The sequence below is a fragment of the Calliphora vicina genome, chromosome 1, assembly GCF_958450345.1.
Source record: "Calliphora vicina chromosome 1, idCalVici1.1, whole genome shotgun sequence".
Classification (NCBI taxonomy): domain Eukaryota; kingdom Metazoa; phylum Arthropoda; class Insecta; order Diptera; family Calliphoridae; genus Calliphora; species Calliphora vicina.
Window position 1 is genome coordinate 19934203 of NC_088780.1, and position 18485 is coordinate 19952687.

At 29.9% G+C, this 18485-nt stretch overlaps 1 protein-coding gene across 2 annotated transcripts in view; it reads left to right on the top strand.

Moving 5' to 3' along the window:
- Positions 1 to 443: 443 nt before the first annotated feature.
- Positions 444 to 18485, top strand: part of gpp (grappa) — a 133031-nt gene continuing 114989 nt past the window's right edge. For both annotated transcript variants that reach the window (XM_065502385.1, XM_065502458.1), the window contains exon 1: positions 444 to 1984. The gene's annotated coding sequence lies outside the window, so the exon portion shown is untranslated. The remainder of the gene's footprint in view (positions 1985 to 18485) is intronic.

An 18485-nucleotide genomic window follows, 5' to 3' on the forward strand; every position in this document is an offset into this window, starting at 1 on the left:
AAACCTTATAAAAAGTTTAAGATGGTTCTATTAAATTCTATAGAACTCTAGAATTTGTTCAGTGAGTACAAATTTCATTTAAATCGAAACAAAATTAAAAAATATATTAAACCAATAAAATCGATGTGGTCACCCGGGTGGGTATTGGTAAAGCGAAGGTTAAAAGAAACAATCATTTAAAATTAGATATTTTATTACTCCCCATAAATAATAAAAGTATTCCTTAATTATGAAAATAATGGTAACCCTCTAATAAGATTTTTTCTTAAAACAGAGTTGTATTTATGTAAACAGAAACAGGGTGTAAATAATTGCCTTTTCTCATGCATGGTCAATTTACCACTACTCGTTACAATTAAACAACCCCGTTTTAGTTAAATGGCATACAGTTGTCTCTCTTCCCCAAAAATCAAAATGGCCGCTATTAGTTAAAGAAATAGAAATCAGCGAATATTTCTTAATATTTCAGTTCCTTTTTTAACGGCGAACGAGTTAGACGGAAGAAGTAGGTGGCTATAATGGCGCTGTGTGGTTTAATTAAAATCAATGTGTTTAATCAAGATTTAATTAAACAAAACTCAACACAAACAACAGAAAATCAATAAAAGTGTGTGTTTCAGAAAATCACATCTCGCAGCGAACAAACAACCAGAAAAAAGGGAACACAAAACCGATTTTTCGTTTATTTTTTTTTATGAAAATCAAAAAGAATTACACACACAAAAATATAAGAAAATTTATTAATAAAAGAAAAGTACAGTGTATGTGGTAATAACGGAAGATTGAACAAAGAGCAGAAACAAATAAAAAATAATTAGAAATAAGTTCAAAAGAGAAATAACAAAAGCAGTAGAAGTAAAAAAATAAGATGTTACACAAAAAGAAATAAGAGAGACAAAGAAGCAAATAAAAAATTAAAAAAAAACGAGTGAGAGAACAAGTGAAACAAGATTAAATGAATAATAAAAAAAAAACAGAAACAACAACAATAAAAAGCATAAAACTTGAAAAAAATATTTCAATTAAAGTGAAGAAGTTTAGAAATGAAATAAAGTGGTATAAAAATTAATTAAATTTAATATAAACCTATAATAAATAGTTAATGGATAATATAAAGTGAATTTAGTTGTAAATTATATAAAATATATATATATAAAAAGATTTAAAACCTAGAATAAAGAAAAAAAATATATGAAAAATTGTGTACGTGATTTTTATGTTTAATCTACAACAACAAGCAAAAATACAAAATGTCATTAAACATACAACAACAAACACAAAGATTAAATAAAAAATAACGAAAAAAGAGGTGTGTAAAAAGTGATGATTTGTAAAGTGAATGAATGTCTATCGTATAGAAAAAAATAAGTATAGAAATTACAAAGTTAATACATTTTTCACTTTGTTTGCTAAAATAAAGAAATTTAACAAACGTTTTGTTAAAATTACAAATGAAAATTAAAGAAGAACCAATTCTTTAAAGTGTACATTTTTGAAAGAGAAGGCAAAAAGCAAACAAAAACAACAATAATAGCCAGCCATTTAATTAACAACAACATAACTACAACAACCATACGTTATAAATAGAAGAAAGCAAATAACAAAAAAAAAAAAAAAACACGAAGAAAAAGTTCATGTAATAAAAATTTTATTGCTAACCTAAGCAACAAATAAATTACAACCAAAAATTAAATTAAATTTTAATAGAAATTATAAAATATAAAATTGTGCATACACAGCAAATAAAATAAGTGTTAAATTATAGCAAAAAAATAAAATAAAAAATTTACAGTGTAAGCAAATTAGTAAGAAATAAAGTAATAAAAATACAACAAAATTTAATTGTCAAGTGTGAAGTGTCGTTTATTAAAACAGCTAAAGTAACAACAAAATTTGGGTTTTTTTCTAAAGATCACCAGCAATTTAAGTGGAATATTGGATTTTTTCTTTTCTTAAGAACAACAACCGCAAAAATTATTAAAAGGTAAGATATTTAACAAAATTTTAGGCAAAATTTTAAACCAGAAAGTCTATTAATAACTGAAATTACTAAAATATGATTGAGGTGTACTTTGTCTAATTCTTTGAGGTGTTTTTTTTTAATTCATATTTTTGTAGATATCAAAATCCATTTTTTGCTTTTAAATTTTGTTTTGGTTTTTCAAATACAGTTTTGCTAATTTAAACTTGATTTTGTTCTTTGAAAAACAAATTTTCTATATAAAATAATTAAATTTGTCTAAATCACAATTTTGATGCACTTGAAAGAATATAGAGCAAAAGAAAGAGCAAAAATACTTAATTTCTGTTATACTGAATCAGTTTATATTACTGATATTGGTTAAAATTTTTTTTTTTATAAATAACTCAATAATATGTTTTAATTATGTATTTTTTCATTCATTTATTTGCATATTTTATCTTAAAGTTCAATGTTTTTATTTTGTTTTGCACATCCTTCTATTTGTTATTGTTCTGTGCATAGTTGTAAATAAACGGAGTTTTTGCACTAAGACAGAGTTGTTCAAGTTAATACTGCAAAATTAATCAACATGTCTGTCTTAATTCGCTATTAGTATGGAAAAAGAAATTAATTTGGAGTATATTTTAGCCGAAACCATGAAATTACTTAATTTGGCTCATTCGGAATGGAATTTTATACAAACCATATAAAACAATGTTCCAGTAATGGCTTGATATTAATATTTTTGATTAAAATGCCCATGTTGTCCCGTATAATGTGTGGAATATGATATCGTTCGAATGTCACTGTCTTCTCACAGTGTCAAGGATCCGAGGGGTTAAAATTTTTTTTCGTTTTGGTTATAATTTGTCGTGGAGGCTCAATTTGGAACACTGGTGGAGTACCAAACAAAATTCAAGTTTCATTTTGGTTGAGACCATAAAACTCAGTAGTTGACTTCTAGAATTCCGGCTTCCAATATGAAGGTATACTTCGATTTGGCTGTTCCTGAACGAGACTAATTTAGGCCTAAGCCGCCGTAATTGATAATGGCTTTATTTTATGCCAATAAATAACTAAAATGAACCAATCAAACAAATTTTCAATATCTTTGACTCTAGTTTTCTATAATAAAACTTGTTTCCCAGACAAGTCAAGCAACAATCTGTAAAAAAATTGGATTATCAGTCAAGCCAAGCTACTTTCTTATAAGAAACAATTCTTAGCAGCACAGGAAAGCTATATTTGTTAAAGAAAAAGCTGATTAACTTAAATGAAAACGATTTTTCAATAAGAAAATTTAGCTTGACTTTCAATCAAAGCTATTTTTTAAGGAAATGTAGCTTACAAAGTCTCATTTCTTATAATTTTATTAAATGTAAATATAAATACTTTTATACTTTGAAACTAATAAATTAATAAGAAATCTTCCTTCTTATTTTAGCAAGCAACTTTCCAATGAGAAATTGCAAGTCCAGCAAGCAATTTTTCTATAAGAAATTTAACTTTTCTGGATTTTCTTTTGTTTGTCAAGCAAGGAATCAATTTTTCTATAAAAGAATATTGATTGGCATCTCCAAAAAGAAGAAAAATTAAAGAAATGAAGTTGCCGGCCTAACAAAAATCGTTCGTAAAGGAAAATCTACTTAATTCTATTGAAATCTACAAGAAAACCAGGCAAATAAATATCTTTTCTATAAGAAAATGTTTCTATTAAACATTTTCCTATAAGAAAAAGTTGGTTGCCAGTCCAGCTAGCCACTTTTCAACAAGAAAATGATCCTTGTCATCCCAGCAAGCAACTTTTTTAAGAAAAAATGTATCCGCCTCACAAACAACTTTTCCAAAATAAAAAAATTATTTAAATTCAATTCAAATTTTTAAACAGAATGTATAGATTTTCAACTCTTTGCGGTCATGTGGACATGCATACAACATATTAGCGTGCTTAGTAATGTTGCATGCACATAATGTTGCACACCATAAGATTATAACAAAAAAAAAAAAATGAAGTCAAAACAACAAGGCAAATTCCAATAATAATGAAAAGTTTTCAACATTTACACGATACACACAAAGACAGAGGAGACTCATAATACACAAAAACTATAGATAGATATAGAGCGAAATACACAGAAAAAAAAGGACAGACAGAATAACAGACATACAGGGACAGACAAACAGACAGACACATAATGAAACCCACAACTGGCAAACCACACAGCCAAGGCGAATAGACAGACACCACACACCACAAAGACAAAGAGGCCGATAAACGAAATATTCAGTTGTTTAGAGTCATGTAAAAGGCAAAAATTATTTTTAGTTTTTTTTTTGGTTGGTTTCTACTTCTCCTGGCCGCTGACTCTAGTGATTGCCAGTGTCTAAAATGTTGTTTGCAGTTACTGCGACTAATGCCGCAAAGGAAATGGCAATAAACTGTTGTTGTTTGTTTGTTTAGTTATTTTTTTTTATCGTATTTTGGCTTAGATTATGCTTTTATTGAGGTTGTTGTTTGTATGCTGCTACTTTGTGTTGGATTTGACTGCGAATTTTGGCTGCAAAAATTTTGTTTTGTTTTGCTGTTTTGTTTTTTTTTTTTAATTCATGTTCTTAACATTTACTTTTTACGTTATTTGTTTTGTTTGCTTTTTGCATCATTTGTGTAAAAACTTCTCTCAACTATAATAAAGATTTGTGTATATTTTATATTTGTTTTACACAAATAAAAAGAAACTTCAACAGCCAGCTAAAACTATGAAATATTGTTTAAATTTGTATTTAGATGACAAAGAAAAATTAAAAGGCTTTTAGTACAATGAAAAAAGAGCAAAACATTTTAATGGAATATTGCTGCGTTGCCAAAAGTTGCTTGTCACATGGCTGTCAAGCAAGATTTCTTGTAGAAAACTTGCTTGTTAAGGCTGTCAAGCAAGTTTTGTTATAGAAAATTAGCTTGACATGGCTGTAAAGCAAGTTTTCTTATAGAATAGTTGCTTGTAATGGCTGTTAAACGATTTTTCTTATAGAAAAGTTGCTTTTCATGGCTGTCAAGCAAGTTTTATCATAAAACAGGACATTGATCCGGCTGACGATTATGTTTTCTTATAGAAAAGTAGCTTGTCATGGCTGTCAAGCAAGTTTTATCATAAAAAAGGACATTGATCCGGCTGACAATTAAGTTTTCTTATAGAAAAATAGCTTGTCATGGCTGTCAAACAATCTTTCTTACAGAAAAGTTTATTGATCCGGCTAACAATTATGTTTTCGTATTGAAAAGAAGCTTATCTTGGCTGGCGCTCAACTTTTTCCCATAAAAAGTTTTATAGTTTGGCTGACAAGAAATTTTTCTTAGAGACAAGTGGCTTTTCATAGCTGTCAAGCAAGTTTTCTTATACAAAATTGGCTTAACGGTCTGGCAATTAAGGTTTCGTATAGAAAAGTTGCTTGCCATGCCTTAAAGAAAAGTGGATGGCTGGCAAGCAAGTTTTTCTATAGAAATGGAGCTTGGACATGGCTGGCGTTTAACTTTTTCTAATAAAAACGTTCATAGTTTAGCTGGCAAGGAAGTTTTCTGATAGAAAGGTGGCTGGAAAGTAAATTATCTTTAAAAAATTTAGCTTATTATGGCTGTTAAGCAAGTTTTATTAGAGAAATGTGTCTTGATCCGGCTGGCAATTAAGTTGTCTATAGAAAAGTAGCTTATCTGCCTGGCACTATACTTTTTCTAATAAAAAATCTTCATAGTTTGGCTGCCAAGCTAACTTTTCTTATAGAAAATTGACTTAACCGGGCTGGCATTTAAGGTTTCTTATAGTAAAACAGCTTGTCATGGCTAGCAAGCCAGTTTTACTATAGAAATGGAGCTTGTAATGGCTGACAAGAATGTTTTACTATAGAAAAGTGGCTTGATGCGGCTGAAAATTAATTTTTCTTATAGAAAAGTTCCTTCTCTTGGCTGCCAATTAATTTTTCTTATAGAATAAAAACATTTATTATAGAATAGAAAAGTAGCAAGCAACATTTTCTTAGAAATAAGTTGCCGGAAAATTGAAATAAAGTTTCGTGATGAAATTTTCATCAGCTGCCATTATCTTTCTCAACAACTTCTTTTGCCCATTTGTTTGCCACAAAATGTGGCCTGAAAAAAATGTGTGTTTAATTTTTCTTCTTTTTAGTAGCGGGGCATTTTGTGTAATTCTGTTTTGCTGAGGTTGTACGTAGTACGTTTTATCTTTGGGTTGAAGATACTCCGTTCAAAACTTTTTGTTTTCATGTGCAATTTCTGTTGCTGATTTCAAATTGCGGCTCTGCGGCAGATTTGCTGTAGCTGTTTTGGGCCATGGTAATATTGTTGTTTGTCATTGTGCAAATGCTACAACAAACGAGCTGTGTTTTTTTTCCTCTAGTTTGTATCTCTAATATTACAGACATTTGCAGCAGTATCTATCTATCCCTGTAGCTCATACAATAAGAAACCATTTTTTTTTTCATTTTCGTTTTTTTTTTTCTTCTTTTAAGTCTATTGTTATTTCTTGCTGTTGCTGCTGTTGATGTTTTTTTGTATACAGTAACTTTATCTTTGGCAGCCTTAAAAGACAGTAACATCTAAAATTGTAGCAGCAACTGGCAGCACTTGCGCATTCGTGCGTTACTTTTCATTTTTATATACAATATGTTTCTTTTTTTTTTTTTTTGTTGCTACATGCCTTCATTTATTCATATTTTATGTTGCAAATTTAATAGAAAATTGGATTTTCTTTCTAACGTTTTATTTTCATTTTCTGCTCCACGTAAATTTATGCAGTTGATTTTTTTTTTATTGGTATTTTTTGTTTTCTTTGCAAATATTTTGTAAATTATGTATCTTATGGATTCACGTGTAGGTTATTACAAATGCTGCATTATAATGAATGTGTTTTCTTCTTTTTATCGTATTTTTCTTTAAGAAAATTTTGTTAAATTGTATGTTTTTTTGTTAAAGATAAGGAATATGTTTGAATTAAAGATGTTTAAGGTAGTAATAAAGGCAGCATAGAAGATTTAATTTAAAAAAATAGGTGAAAAAGGAAATTTATTAGAGTGGTAGCAAGCAAATAAGGATTTTGTATAAAAAAGTTGCTTGTTAGGCAAGCATGCATGATTTTCTTATAGAGAAATGCTTGCTTTTCGTATAGAACAGGTTTTTTTTATGGAAAAATAGCTTGTTAGGCAAGCCAGATTATAGTAAAATTCTTTGTTACCCAAGCAAGCATGATTTTCTTATAGACAAATTGATTAGTGCTTAGGTTTCGTATAGAAAACTTGCTAGAAGGCTACCTTTATCTCTGTTTTTTATATGTACTTGAGTTAATTTCGTTCACAGCTAATACTTTCATGGAAAAGTAGCTGGCGCTCTATTTTTTCTCATACAAGGTTTCATAGTTTCGCTGGCATTTAAGATTTCTTATAGAAAAGTTGCTTGCCATGTCTTTAAGAAAAGTGGATGGCTGGCAAGCAAGTTTTTCTATAGAAAAGGAGCTTATCATGGCTGGTGCTCAGCTTTTTATAATAAAAAGTTCCAGAATTTATTTGGCAATGAAGTTTTCTCAGAGAAAAGTGGCTTGTTATGGATGGAAAGTAAATTTTCTTTAAAAAAATTTAGCTTATGGCAGTTAAGCAATATTTTTCATAATATAATGACTTGATCCGGCTGGCAATTCAGTTTTCTTCAGCTTGTCTGGCTGACACACAACTTTTTCTAATAAAAACTTTCATAGTTTGGCTGACCATCATGTTTTGTTATAGAAAATCAGCTTAAACGTGCGCGCAATTAAGATTTCTTATAGAAAAGTTGTTTGTCATGGCTGAGAAGTAAGTTTTCCTATAGAAAAGTAGCTTGTAATGGCTGGCAAGCAAGTTTTCTTTTTATAGAAAAGTAGTTTGACCTGACTGGCAATTAAGTTTTCTTATAGAACAGTTGACAAAAAGATCTTTGTATAGAAAAGTTGGTTGTTTCGAGCGAGCTTGCTTTTTGTATGGAAAAGTTAATAGAATGGCAAGTAACTTCATTTTTGGGTTTGGCGCTTGAGTTAATTTTGTTCACAGATGCTATTTTTTTTTAATAAATAACTTTAATTAAATGTTTTTCTTATATATTTCTTATAATTTTTAATTTATTAGCTAATTTTAGTCTAATTTAGCTAAAAGCCTGACATTCAATGTTCATTTATTTGTTGTTATTGTGCTGTTCACGGCTGTAAAAATATGGAGTTTTTGTATTAAGACAGAGATGCTCTTCTCTTTGTTATTGTCTTGGGCATGGTAGCAAAAATAAGTAGTTTTAGCACAAAGATAGAGATGTTCAAATTAATACTCGGAAATTAATCATGTCTGTCTTAATTTCACACTTTTAAGGGAAAATCAATTAATTTGGAAAATATTTTGACCGAAATCATGAAATTAAATAATTTGGTTTGTTTACAAAACTCTTTGAACGATATTCTACACAATTATTCATATAAAAGAGAAAATATAACCGCCCATTAAATAAAATTGAATAAAACAAGTTGTGTTGAAGGTATTATCGATTTTGTTTGGTTTAAAGGTCCTTGTACCCAAGCCTTTATGTGTAGAATATGATGAGCACCGCTTCTTCGCACAGTGCAAAAATTTCTAGAAGTTAAATTTTCAATAACTATGACTAATAGACCCGGCTGAGTTTAACTTTTCTATAAGAAACCCTGTTTGCCCGGCAAGCCAAGATATTTTCTATAAAAAAAATACTTGATTGCCAGTCAAGCCAAGCTATTTTTTTTATAAAAAAATCTTCCTTAGCAGTCAAAAAAAAAGTTTTTTTCTAAAAGAAAATGCTGCTGGATGTCAACAATAAAAAATGATGTTAATATCCCGATTAAAAGCAACATATCCTTTTTTCCACCACAAAGGGAACGATCATGGACCAAAGTGAGCTGTACGAGACGAAGGTTTTGAACGGCTGCCTGATTACTTAACATATCCTTTTTCGATTCGAAGATATTTAATGGAAGAGTTATAATATATAGCCAGATCATCGGTAAAGAGCAGCAATTAGATTAATATCAGATATGAAGCTGGAACTACTGCACCCCTCGAAATTTTTTCATATAGAAGCTGGACAATTGTGATATTTATCAATTGTTTTGCTTTTTGTATAGAAAATTTTTTTGTTAGGCAAGCTAGCCTAACAAAAAAGAAGGCCAGCAAGCAATAGCTTTTTAGGGAACTTGCTATTCGTAAGATAATTAGCCTGTTAGGCAATCAAATCATAATATTCGTATTAAAAATTATCTCTATAAAACCAGCTTAGAAACTAAGCACATTTATTTGTTTTTTAGTTTGAAAGCAAACATTACAATTTTTAATTTATTTCTATTTAAAATTTTAAACACGTTGTAATTAAATTATAATCCCTAGCAAACTATATAATAAAAACACTATTTTAAAGCTGATAATTTGAATAAATATAAAATAAAAATGTGTTTCGAGATAATGAGATGAATAAAATATTATTCTAACACTCATATTCACATCATTGAACACGCTTAGTTTTTATCGCATGAAAATAGTGAGGAAAAAGGAAAGCATTGTGTATTAAACAAAGAAACTAATTAAAATTTTAGACGTAATAACTTTACAAATATTTACAATTGTTTCAAGCTTATCATTAACTATAAATTCTTTTAAGTTTTATTTTACTTTACTTTTAAATGAAATTATATTTAAACACTGTACTGCAATTCAATTTAGTTCATTATCTTTTTATGTTTTGATTGCTGTTTGTAAAAGTAACCAGCAAAAATGAATCTCTTTAATTCATTCACTCAATTACTTGAGTCTCAATGTTGTTGTTGTTTTTTAGTTAGTACTCTACATTTAAACGGTTATTTTTTAAGTACATATTTTTGTTTTTATTATGGGTCTTTTTTAATAGTTGTTGTTGTTCTTGATAGCATTGTTGTTGTTCTTTAAAAAGAAACCATGACTTTTGTTGGTCTTTGCGTTCGTCTCCATTTTGTCTTTAAAAAACTAATCAGTTGATTTGTTGTGTCTATGCAAGAGTGTATAGTTTACTATAATCAGGAGAATGAGTAACTAAATTTATACAATTTCAGGGAGTTTAACCGTATAAGCAAGCATGTTCATAATGTATGTTTGTTTTTGTTATTATTATCATCATCATCATGTGCTTGCATGTGTGTATATTTTAATAATAATGAAGTTCATTCAACTGTCAAAAATCAGAAGAAAAAAATATAAAAGAAACGACGAAACAAATGTATATTTTTAAATTAACGTCTAACCCATGCAATAAAATCTTATTTAAAAATAAATTTTCTTTGTAAATTGAATTTTTCTTTCTTATTTGAACTGAAAAAAAAATTCAAATTATGAGTTGTTTATATTTCAATTTGGTATGTTTCTTTTGTATAAATTTGAACGAAAAAAAAACATTTATTTTTAAAATTATATTCGAAACGTTTAAGGTTTACGTGTTAATTTAAAAATTGTGTTTAAAAATGATAAAGAATATTTGAAATTTTTGGCAAAATATCACGTTACAACTGATTGTTTGTTTGGGTTATTAGCAGTAGAAATTGCAGTATTATTGAAATATTTGCAAAAGTAAATTGAATTTATTAATGAGTCATGTCAATTTAAACTGCAGGGTAAATGAAAAGCAGCAGTTTTACAATAAAAACGAGCGGGAATTTTTAGAAGTTGAAAAATCACAAAGAGAACACAAATTTTTTTAAAGAATATCGTGTTTTCAAAGGGACTGAAAACTAAATTGGTGTTTATGCTGTTCACACCATTTTCTATCACAGAATGAACACAATATTTTTTATGAAAATCGAGTGTACAAACAATTTTCTATGAAAATCGTGGTCTCCAAGAGTGAACAGAAAATTTTGTAGGAAAATCGTGTCCACACAGAGACAGAAAACAAAATGTGACTAAATACCAAATTTTCAATGAAAATCATATTCACACAGAGTAATCATAAATTTTGTCTAAGAAAATCGTGTTCACACAGAGTAATCACAGAATTTTCTAGGAAAATCGTGTTCACACAGAGAAAGAACACAAAATTTCTTACGAAAATCGTGTTCACACAGAGTAAACACAGAATTTTCTATGAAAATCGTGTTCACACAGGGTAAACACAAAATTTTCTATAAAAATCGTGTTTACACAGAGACTGGACACAAAATTTTCTATTAAAATCTTGTTTACTCAGATTAAACACAAAATTTCTTATGAAAATCGTGTTCACACAGAGACTGAATAAAAAAATTTCTTACGAAAACCATGTTCACACAGAATTGTCTACGAAAATCATGTTCACACAGACTAAACAAATTTTTTTTTATGAAAATCGTGTTCACTCGGAGTGAACACTAACTTTTCTATGAAAATCCTGAGTGAATACAAAATTTGTTTATGAAAATCGTGTTCACATAGCAAACGCAAACAATTTTCTAAAAAAAATAGTGTTCAAACGGAGTGAAAACTAATTTTTTTAATGAATTTTCTATGAAATTTTGTTCTTACAGAGAGAACAGAAAATTTTCTATGAAAATCATATTAACACAGAGCAACAACAAAAAATTTCTAAGAAAATCGTTTTTACACAGAGACTGTATAGAAAAGTTTCTATAAAAATCATGTTTACACAGAGTGAGTACAAAAATTTCTATGATAATCGTGTTCTCAAAGAGTGGACAGAAAAATTTCTATAAAAATCGTGTTCACACAGACTGAACAGAAAATTTCTTACGAAAATAGTGCTCACACAGAGTAAACACAAAATTTTCTGTGGAAATCATGTTCACACAGACTGAACAAAAAATTTTCTATGAAAATCGTGTTTACACAGAGACTGAAAAGATTTTCTTTTTATAAAAATGGTGTTCACACAGAGTAAACAAAAAATTTTATATGAAATTCGTGTTCACACAGGGTGAACCACAATTTTCTATTATAATTGTGTTCAAACACAAAAAATTGCTAAGAAAATCGTTTTTACACAGAGACTGTATGAAAAATTTCTATAAAAATCATGTTTACACAGAGTGAGTACAAAAATTTCTATGATAATCTTGTTCTCAAATAGTGGACAGAAAAATTTCTATAAAAATCATGTTCACACAGACTGAACAGAAAATTTCTTACGAAAATAGTGTTCACACAGAGTAAACACAAAATTTTCTGTGAAAATCATGGTCACACAGACTGAACAAAAAATGTTCTATGAAAATCGTGTTTACACAGGGATTGAAAAGAATTTTTTTTTTTTATAAAAATGGTGTTCACACAGAGTAAACAAAAAATTTTCTATGAAATTCGTGTTCATACAGAGTGAACCAAAATTTTTTATAATTGTGTTCACGCAGAATAAACAAAAAATTTTTTATGTAAAATTTAAAATTTTTGTTATTTCTGATAAAGTTTTCTTTAGAAAATTATTTAGTTTCTATTTAATTTTCAGTATTGAATCAAATCTTATAGATTTTTTTTTTATTGATATTGAAAAACACTCCTACATTTACCCAGTCTTATTATTATCAAAATTTTTCTTGATTTTACTTCTGCCACACTTCTTAACACACCCAAAATTTAGGGAAAAAAAAACTTTGTAAAAAATGCCCAGAATAATAAAATAAAAAGTGTTTCCCTTTAAAACGCAACAAAAAACAACATAAAGACAAACAAAAACAGTTCAAATAACAGTAGTTTGAAAAAGGAGTAAGAAAAGGGGCAAAAAGTACTTTTAAGGGTACTTTTTCGACTAAAGTTATTGTGAAATAGTAATTTTAAGTGAAATAATAGCAATTAAATTTATTATTTTAATATGCTTTTAAGTTTTTATAAATTGTTCCAAGGAAACGGAAATATTGTCCTTTTTCCAACAATTCATCGTGGAGACTGTATTATCAAGCCACAATATTTTGCTGTAAATATTTTCATGAATACCTACCTAGTCCTTTAAGCTTTATTTAAATGTAACAAAATCCATTAAAATTGCAAAAATGCTGTCTGTGGCAAATAAACTAATTCCAAGAATTACTTACATTTAGGGAAGAAGCCGTGGCAAAGAGTAAAATTAGCAAAAAAGGATTTCAGAAGAATTCATTTTTGCAAACAAAAACAAAAAAAAAAACCTAATAAATGAGAACACAGGACACAGGCAACAGCAAAGTAAATTCCAAATTTTAAATAAAAAGCACGTACAAACTTGATTTTTCAGCAGAATAAGAGAATCTTATGCGTGTTGGTGAGTGTGAGTTTGATTATTTTTTTTTGCAATTTAGTCTTCAATTTATCAACTAAATGGGTATTAAAATATACTGTAGTATAGCAACAACAAAATATGCAGGCAAACTGACAAGGCATTTTTCAGTAGTCAAGCTCTTTTTTTTTATTATTTTTTTTTCATTTCATTTTATACAACATAAATAAATAACTGAATATGTATGTTTGTATGTAAAAATAGGAATGTGTGAGAGAATACACTCGTGTTAACCCGTACCCCAACGACCCCATTTAATAGAATAGAGTATAATAGAGCTACAACACAAAAAACAACACACTATGAACCTCATGTACATACTTACATACATACACATGTAATAGTAATCGGCGAAGCAGCATCGGCAGCAGCCTGAATCTCTGCTAGTGTTGTTGCTGCAAACAATGTATGCTTCTCGTTTTTCTGTTTGTTTGTTGATAAACTAAAAAAAAACTTTACAGTTACACTGTAGAGTTGTATTTACAACTCCCACATTGCCACCCAATGACCTGACGTTAACAGAGACCGACTTAGAGCAACATGCAAAGTATGATTAACGCAAACGCAGTGTTGACAATCCAAACAAACAGAGACAACAATGAATGAAAAAACCACCGAATAATTTTGAGAAAATTTAAATTGGAATTTCTTTAAATTTAGATTTTTTTTTTAAATATCGAGCTCCAAAATACAACAAATTTTAAAGGAAAACCTTTATTTTGATTGTAGGCGAATAGCATTTAAGCTAAAATTTATCGATTTGCAGAAAAAAAAAATTAAATCTACTTTTTTGTTGGTTAAGATATTTTTGAGGTTATGGTTACTTAATAAATGAGTAATTAGCATTTCCTACGATTGTAAGCAATTTCTCGTTAAGAAAATTGTTTATATTTTGATTGGATTTTTCTACGAAAAACTTAATCAGATACTGAACAAGTTTTCCATGAAAAATAAACAAGTTTACTATGAAAACTATGTCCACCGCACACTGAACAGACACTGAAAACGAGCTTTTCCCATGAAAACTGTCTGTAGACACTGAAAAACAAGTTTTCTATAAACATAAAATTTTCTATAAAAATCAAGTTCACACAGAGACTGAACAGAATTTTCTATGAAAATGGTGTTCCCTTAGAGTCTAAACGAAAATTTGGTACGAAAATAATGTGAAAGAGGCATTACTGCATGAAGATTGTTATAAACAATGGGATCTACTCAATCAGCAATTTCAAAACGTTTGCAAACAGCAGAATTCACCCAAAAGCAGCGAAATTTATCGCCTAGACACAGATTTACGCCGACTAAATTTCACAGCGGCGGCGGCTGACTCCAAAAGAGATCGTCGGCGACTCAAAGCCGGCTGTCAGCCGACTAACTCCTACTTTTATTTTTTTATAATATTTATTTATTTTCAACAATCCAGCCTTATTGGCCATAACCGGTTATAAATTTCTACTTAAGAAAAAAAATATAAAATTATTAAAAATTAAAAAAGTGAAATTCCGAAAAATTTTCTTCTCCTTAACCCGACATTACCTCTGACATCGACAAACACAAGAGATTTGCGCAACTAAATTGCCTAGTGTTAAAGGGGTCTAACTAAGGAACTTTTATTAAAAAGGGCGGCTATTTTCAAATCTACTTGAGTCGAAAAAGAATCGGCGGCGGCGGCTTTTAAAATTTATCGGCGGTTTGACCCCTTTCACACTAGGCAATTTAGTTGCGCAAGTCTCTTGCCCAACAAGAAAACAGCATATAAATTTTTCTTCTGCTTAACCCGACATTACCTCTGGCATCTACAAACGCAAGAGACTTGCGCAACTAAATTGCCTAGTGTGAAAGGGGTCCTTGGATAAGCCGATTTACAGCCTTTGTTCGCACGTCTCTACCTAGAGACCTTGAAAGACGATTTTGACATCTACAAACACAAGAGACTTGCGCAACTAAATTGTCTAGTGTTAAAGGGGTCTAACTAAGGAACTTTTATCAAAAAGGGCGGCTGTTTTCAAATCTACTTAAGTCGAAAAAGACTCGGCGGCGGCGGCTTTTAAAATTTATCGGCGGCTCGGCTAAGCCGATTTACAGCCGTTGGACGCAGATCTCTACCTAGAGACTTGAAAGACGATTTTGCATGTCTTAAATGCTGCTTGAAATTCGTTTCTTTTATCACCGAATCATTACTTGCGATGACAAATTTATCTTTTACAATAACCCGAAGGGTAAGAGATCGCATGTGAAGCCCGGCCTACCAGCAGAATTGACACCAAAGCAAAATTTCTATGACGCTAAGGTAATTCTACGTATTTGGTGGTAGCAAAAGGGTCCTATCTATTATGAGATGCTGAAATTTGGTCAGACCATCACAGGGAACTTGTACCGAAAGCAACTGATTCGTTTGAAGCCAGCATTGGCCGAAAAATTACCAGAATAGGCGGCAACGCTAGGTCACATGTTGTAATACCTGTTAAAAACAAATTTGAAAAAAGTGGTTTTGAAGTTTTTGACCCGTCTTATAATTTAGACTTTGTCCCGTCCGACTACTACATATTTGTTTCGATTGATGCAGAACACTCTCTTTTTTACGCTTCACTTTAGAACCGAGTATCCGAAATTGTCTTGATTCGTTCTTGGCCTCAAAAGATGAGCAGTTTTTTTGGCACGGATTTTCTATATAAATCGATTTCACACAGAGACTGAACAAATTTTTTTTTATGAAAATCGCGTTTACACAGAGAATATAGAAAAATTTCGGTGAAAATCATGTTCACACAGAAACAACTAAATTGTCTATGCAAATTGTGTTCACACAAAAACTGAACAAAACTATCTATGTGTTGACTGTGTTCACACAGATATTAACCCTCTGTCTATACTAGACTAATATCTATCATAACAATTAATGACGTTTGTTATCAAGACAAAGTTGTCTGAGCGAAATCACTTACAATTGTGTCATAACAAAGCAATAATACTAACTATACCTGATTTTTATCTTGACAACCATTTTGACGTTTATCATGACAAAAATTTAGTCATAGTAGTCTGCTTTTACAAACATCAAGTTTACTTGAAGCAAGTCTTTTCGATTCCCTTTTAAACTTGCTCGTCTGTTTATATACAGCAAGTCTCTGTGTTCAATTTTCGATGTGAAAACCTAATAGACGCCATATTGAAAATGAGAATACAAAAGAGAATTGAAGAGACTTGCCAGTACAAGCTTCTTTCTTCTTGTTTCTCTCTCCTATAAAATCAGACTTGCGGCAAGAAAACTTGCCCTGTGTAAAAGCAGACATAGGGTTAAGAAAGGCCACATTTTCTGCGAAATCCTGTTTACACGCAGAGAAAAAATATAATTTGACATGGTTACTGTAACCATTTATATAGTGTTACAAGTTTTTTAACTATATTATAGTCACAGTAACCATTTACATGATTGTGGTAACCATAATATGGTTAACTTATGATTCACATGATTGTCTCAACCATATATATGGTTACAGTAAACATATATATGTTTCTGGCAACCATATTTATGATGAATAATTTTATCATAATATGTTGTTCTCAGATTATGATAAGCCTTAAGCCGAGAGCACCATAATATGATAAGTCCTTCATCATATAAATGGTTGTCATAAACATATATATGTTTACTGTAACCATATATATGATTGAGATAATCATGTGAATCGTAAGTTAACCATATTATGGTTACCACAATCATGTAAATGGTTACTGTGACTATAATATAGTTAAAAAACTTGTAACAATATTGAAATGGTTACAGTAACCATGCCCAACTATATTTTTTCTCTGCGTGTAGAGACTAAAAAAGATTTTCTATGAAAATTTTATTTACACAGATACTGAAAAATGTGTCAAGAACTTACATAAAAATCATGTTCGCATAAAACTGAAGAAATTTTCTATGAAAATCATCGTGTTCACACGGAGACCATAAATTTTTTTATGAAAATATTCAGAAACTGAACAAATTTCTTATGAAAATCGTGTTCACGCACAAAGTGAACAATCTTTTCTAAGATAATAGTGTTCACACAGTTAATAATTTGTCTATGAAAAGTGTGATCAGCTGCAGAATAATTATTCTATACACAGAGAAAAAAGATTCGTGATAACAACCGAATTTTTTATCAATCGAATGATTCGGTTGCACACATAGAATTTTTCAGTTCTAACAACAGAAAGTCAGTTGATAAAGAAGAATTTTAGACAAGGCAACCAAACTTTAGTTACCACTTCCAAAATATTGTAGCCACAACTGTAAAATTCGGTCAATAAGATAGAATCATTCGATTGTCAATAAATTCGGTTGCTAAGACGAATCTGCTTTCTCTGTGTAAGAATTATGTTTAGTAACTGAACAAGAAAAGAACAATTTGAATATATATTTGAAAGATTTTCAACATTTTAGTTAAACTTAAATTTAAAACCCCTTTAAAATAATTTTTTCCTCTACAAATACTTTACAAAATGCATTTTACATGAACGTATCTCGACTCTATCTCGTTTATTTACCACCAGAATGTGCAAATGGCCTGTCTACTCGAAAAAGAAGTTGAGTAGTAAGGAAGGCTTGTTTAAAGTTAACTAAACATAAGGATGGGGGCGTTGGGGGGGCTGTTTCAGAGGCAAAAATAGATGAAATATGTTGCTATATATGCCACTCGTTGTACACAACTCGTATGACATACAGCGCGCACAGATGGTGGTTGGCAGCCTGACTAGAGTAGAGTAGAGTCAGCCAGTCCGGCCAGTCGTTGGTAGTTGGTGTGGTCGGGTTTTAGTTTTTATTATTATTGCTTTTACTTTATGTTTTGTAAAAAAAGGAAACACGAGACGACAAGAGTTGTCTCCTAAACATACAGACACATAATGGAGCACTAGTTTTGTGTTTAGATGAAACAAAAAAAAATAACAAACACAAAATAATGACAGACTGTCAGTTAAAGAGAGGAGTTCAGAGTTGTGGGGTTTTATAGGGGGTTAAAGTTTGAAAAGAATTGGATGTGTGTTACAAGCCGCTGCTGTTGGCCTCTACACTTTTATTTTTGGTTTATGTAGGGATTTTTTCAGTATTAGGGAATGATAATTTTAACATAAAACAAAGATTTCATAGAAATTTGTTTCAAAAAATTTAACAAATTTTTTTAAATTTTCAAATATAATTGGAATTATCTGTAGAATATC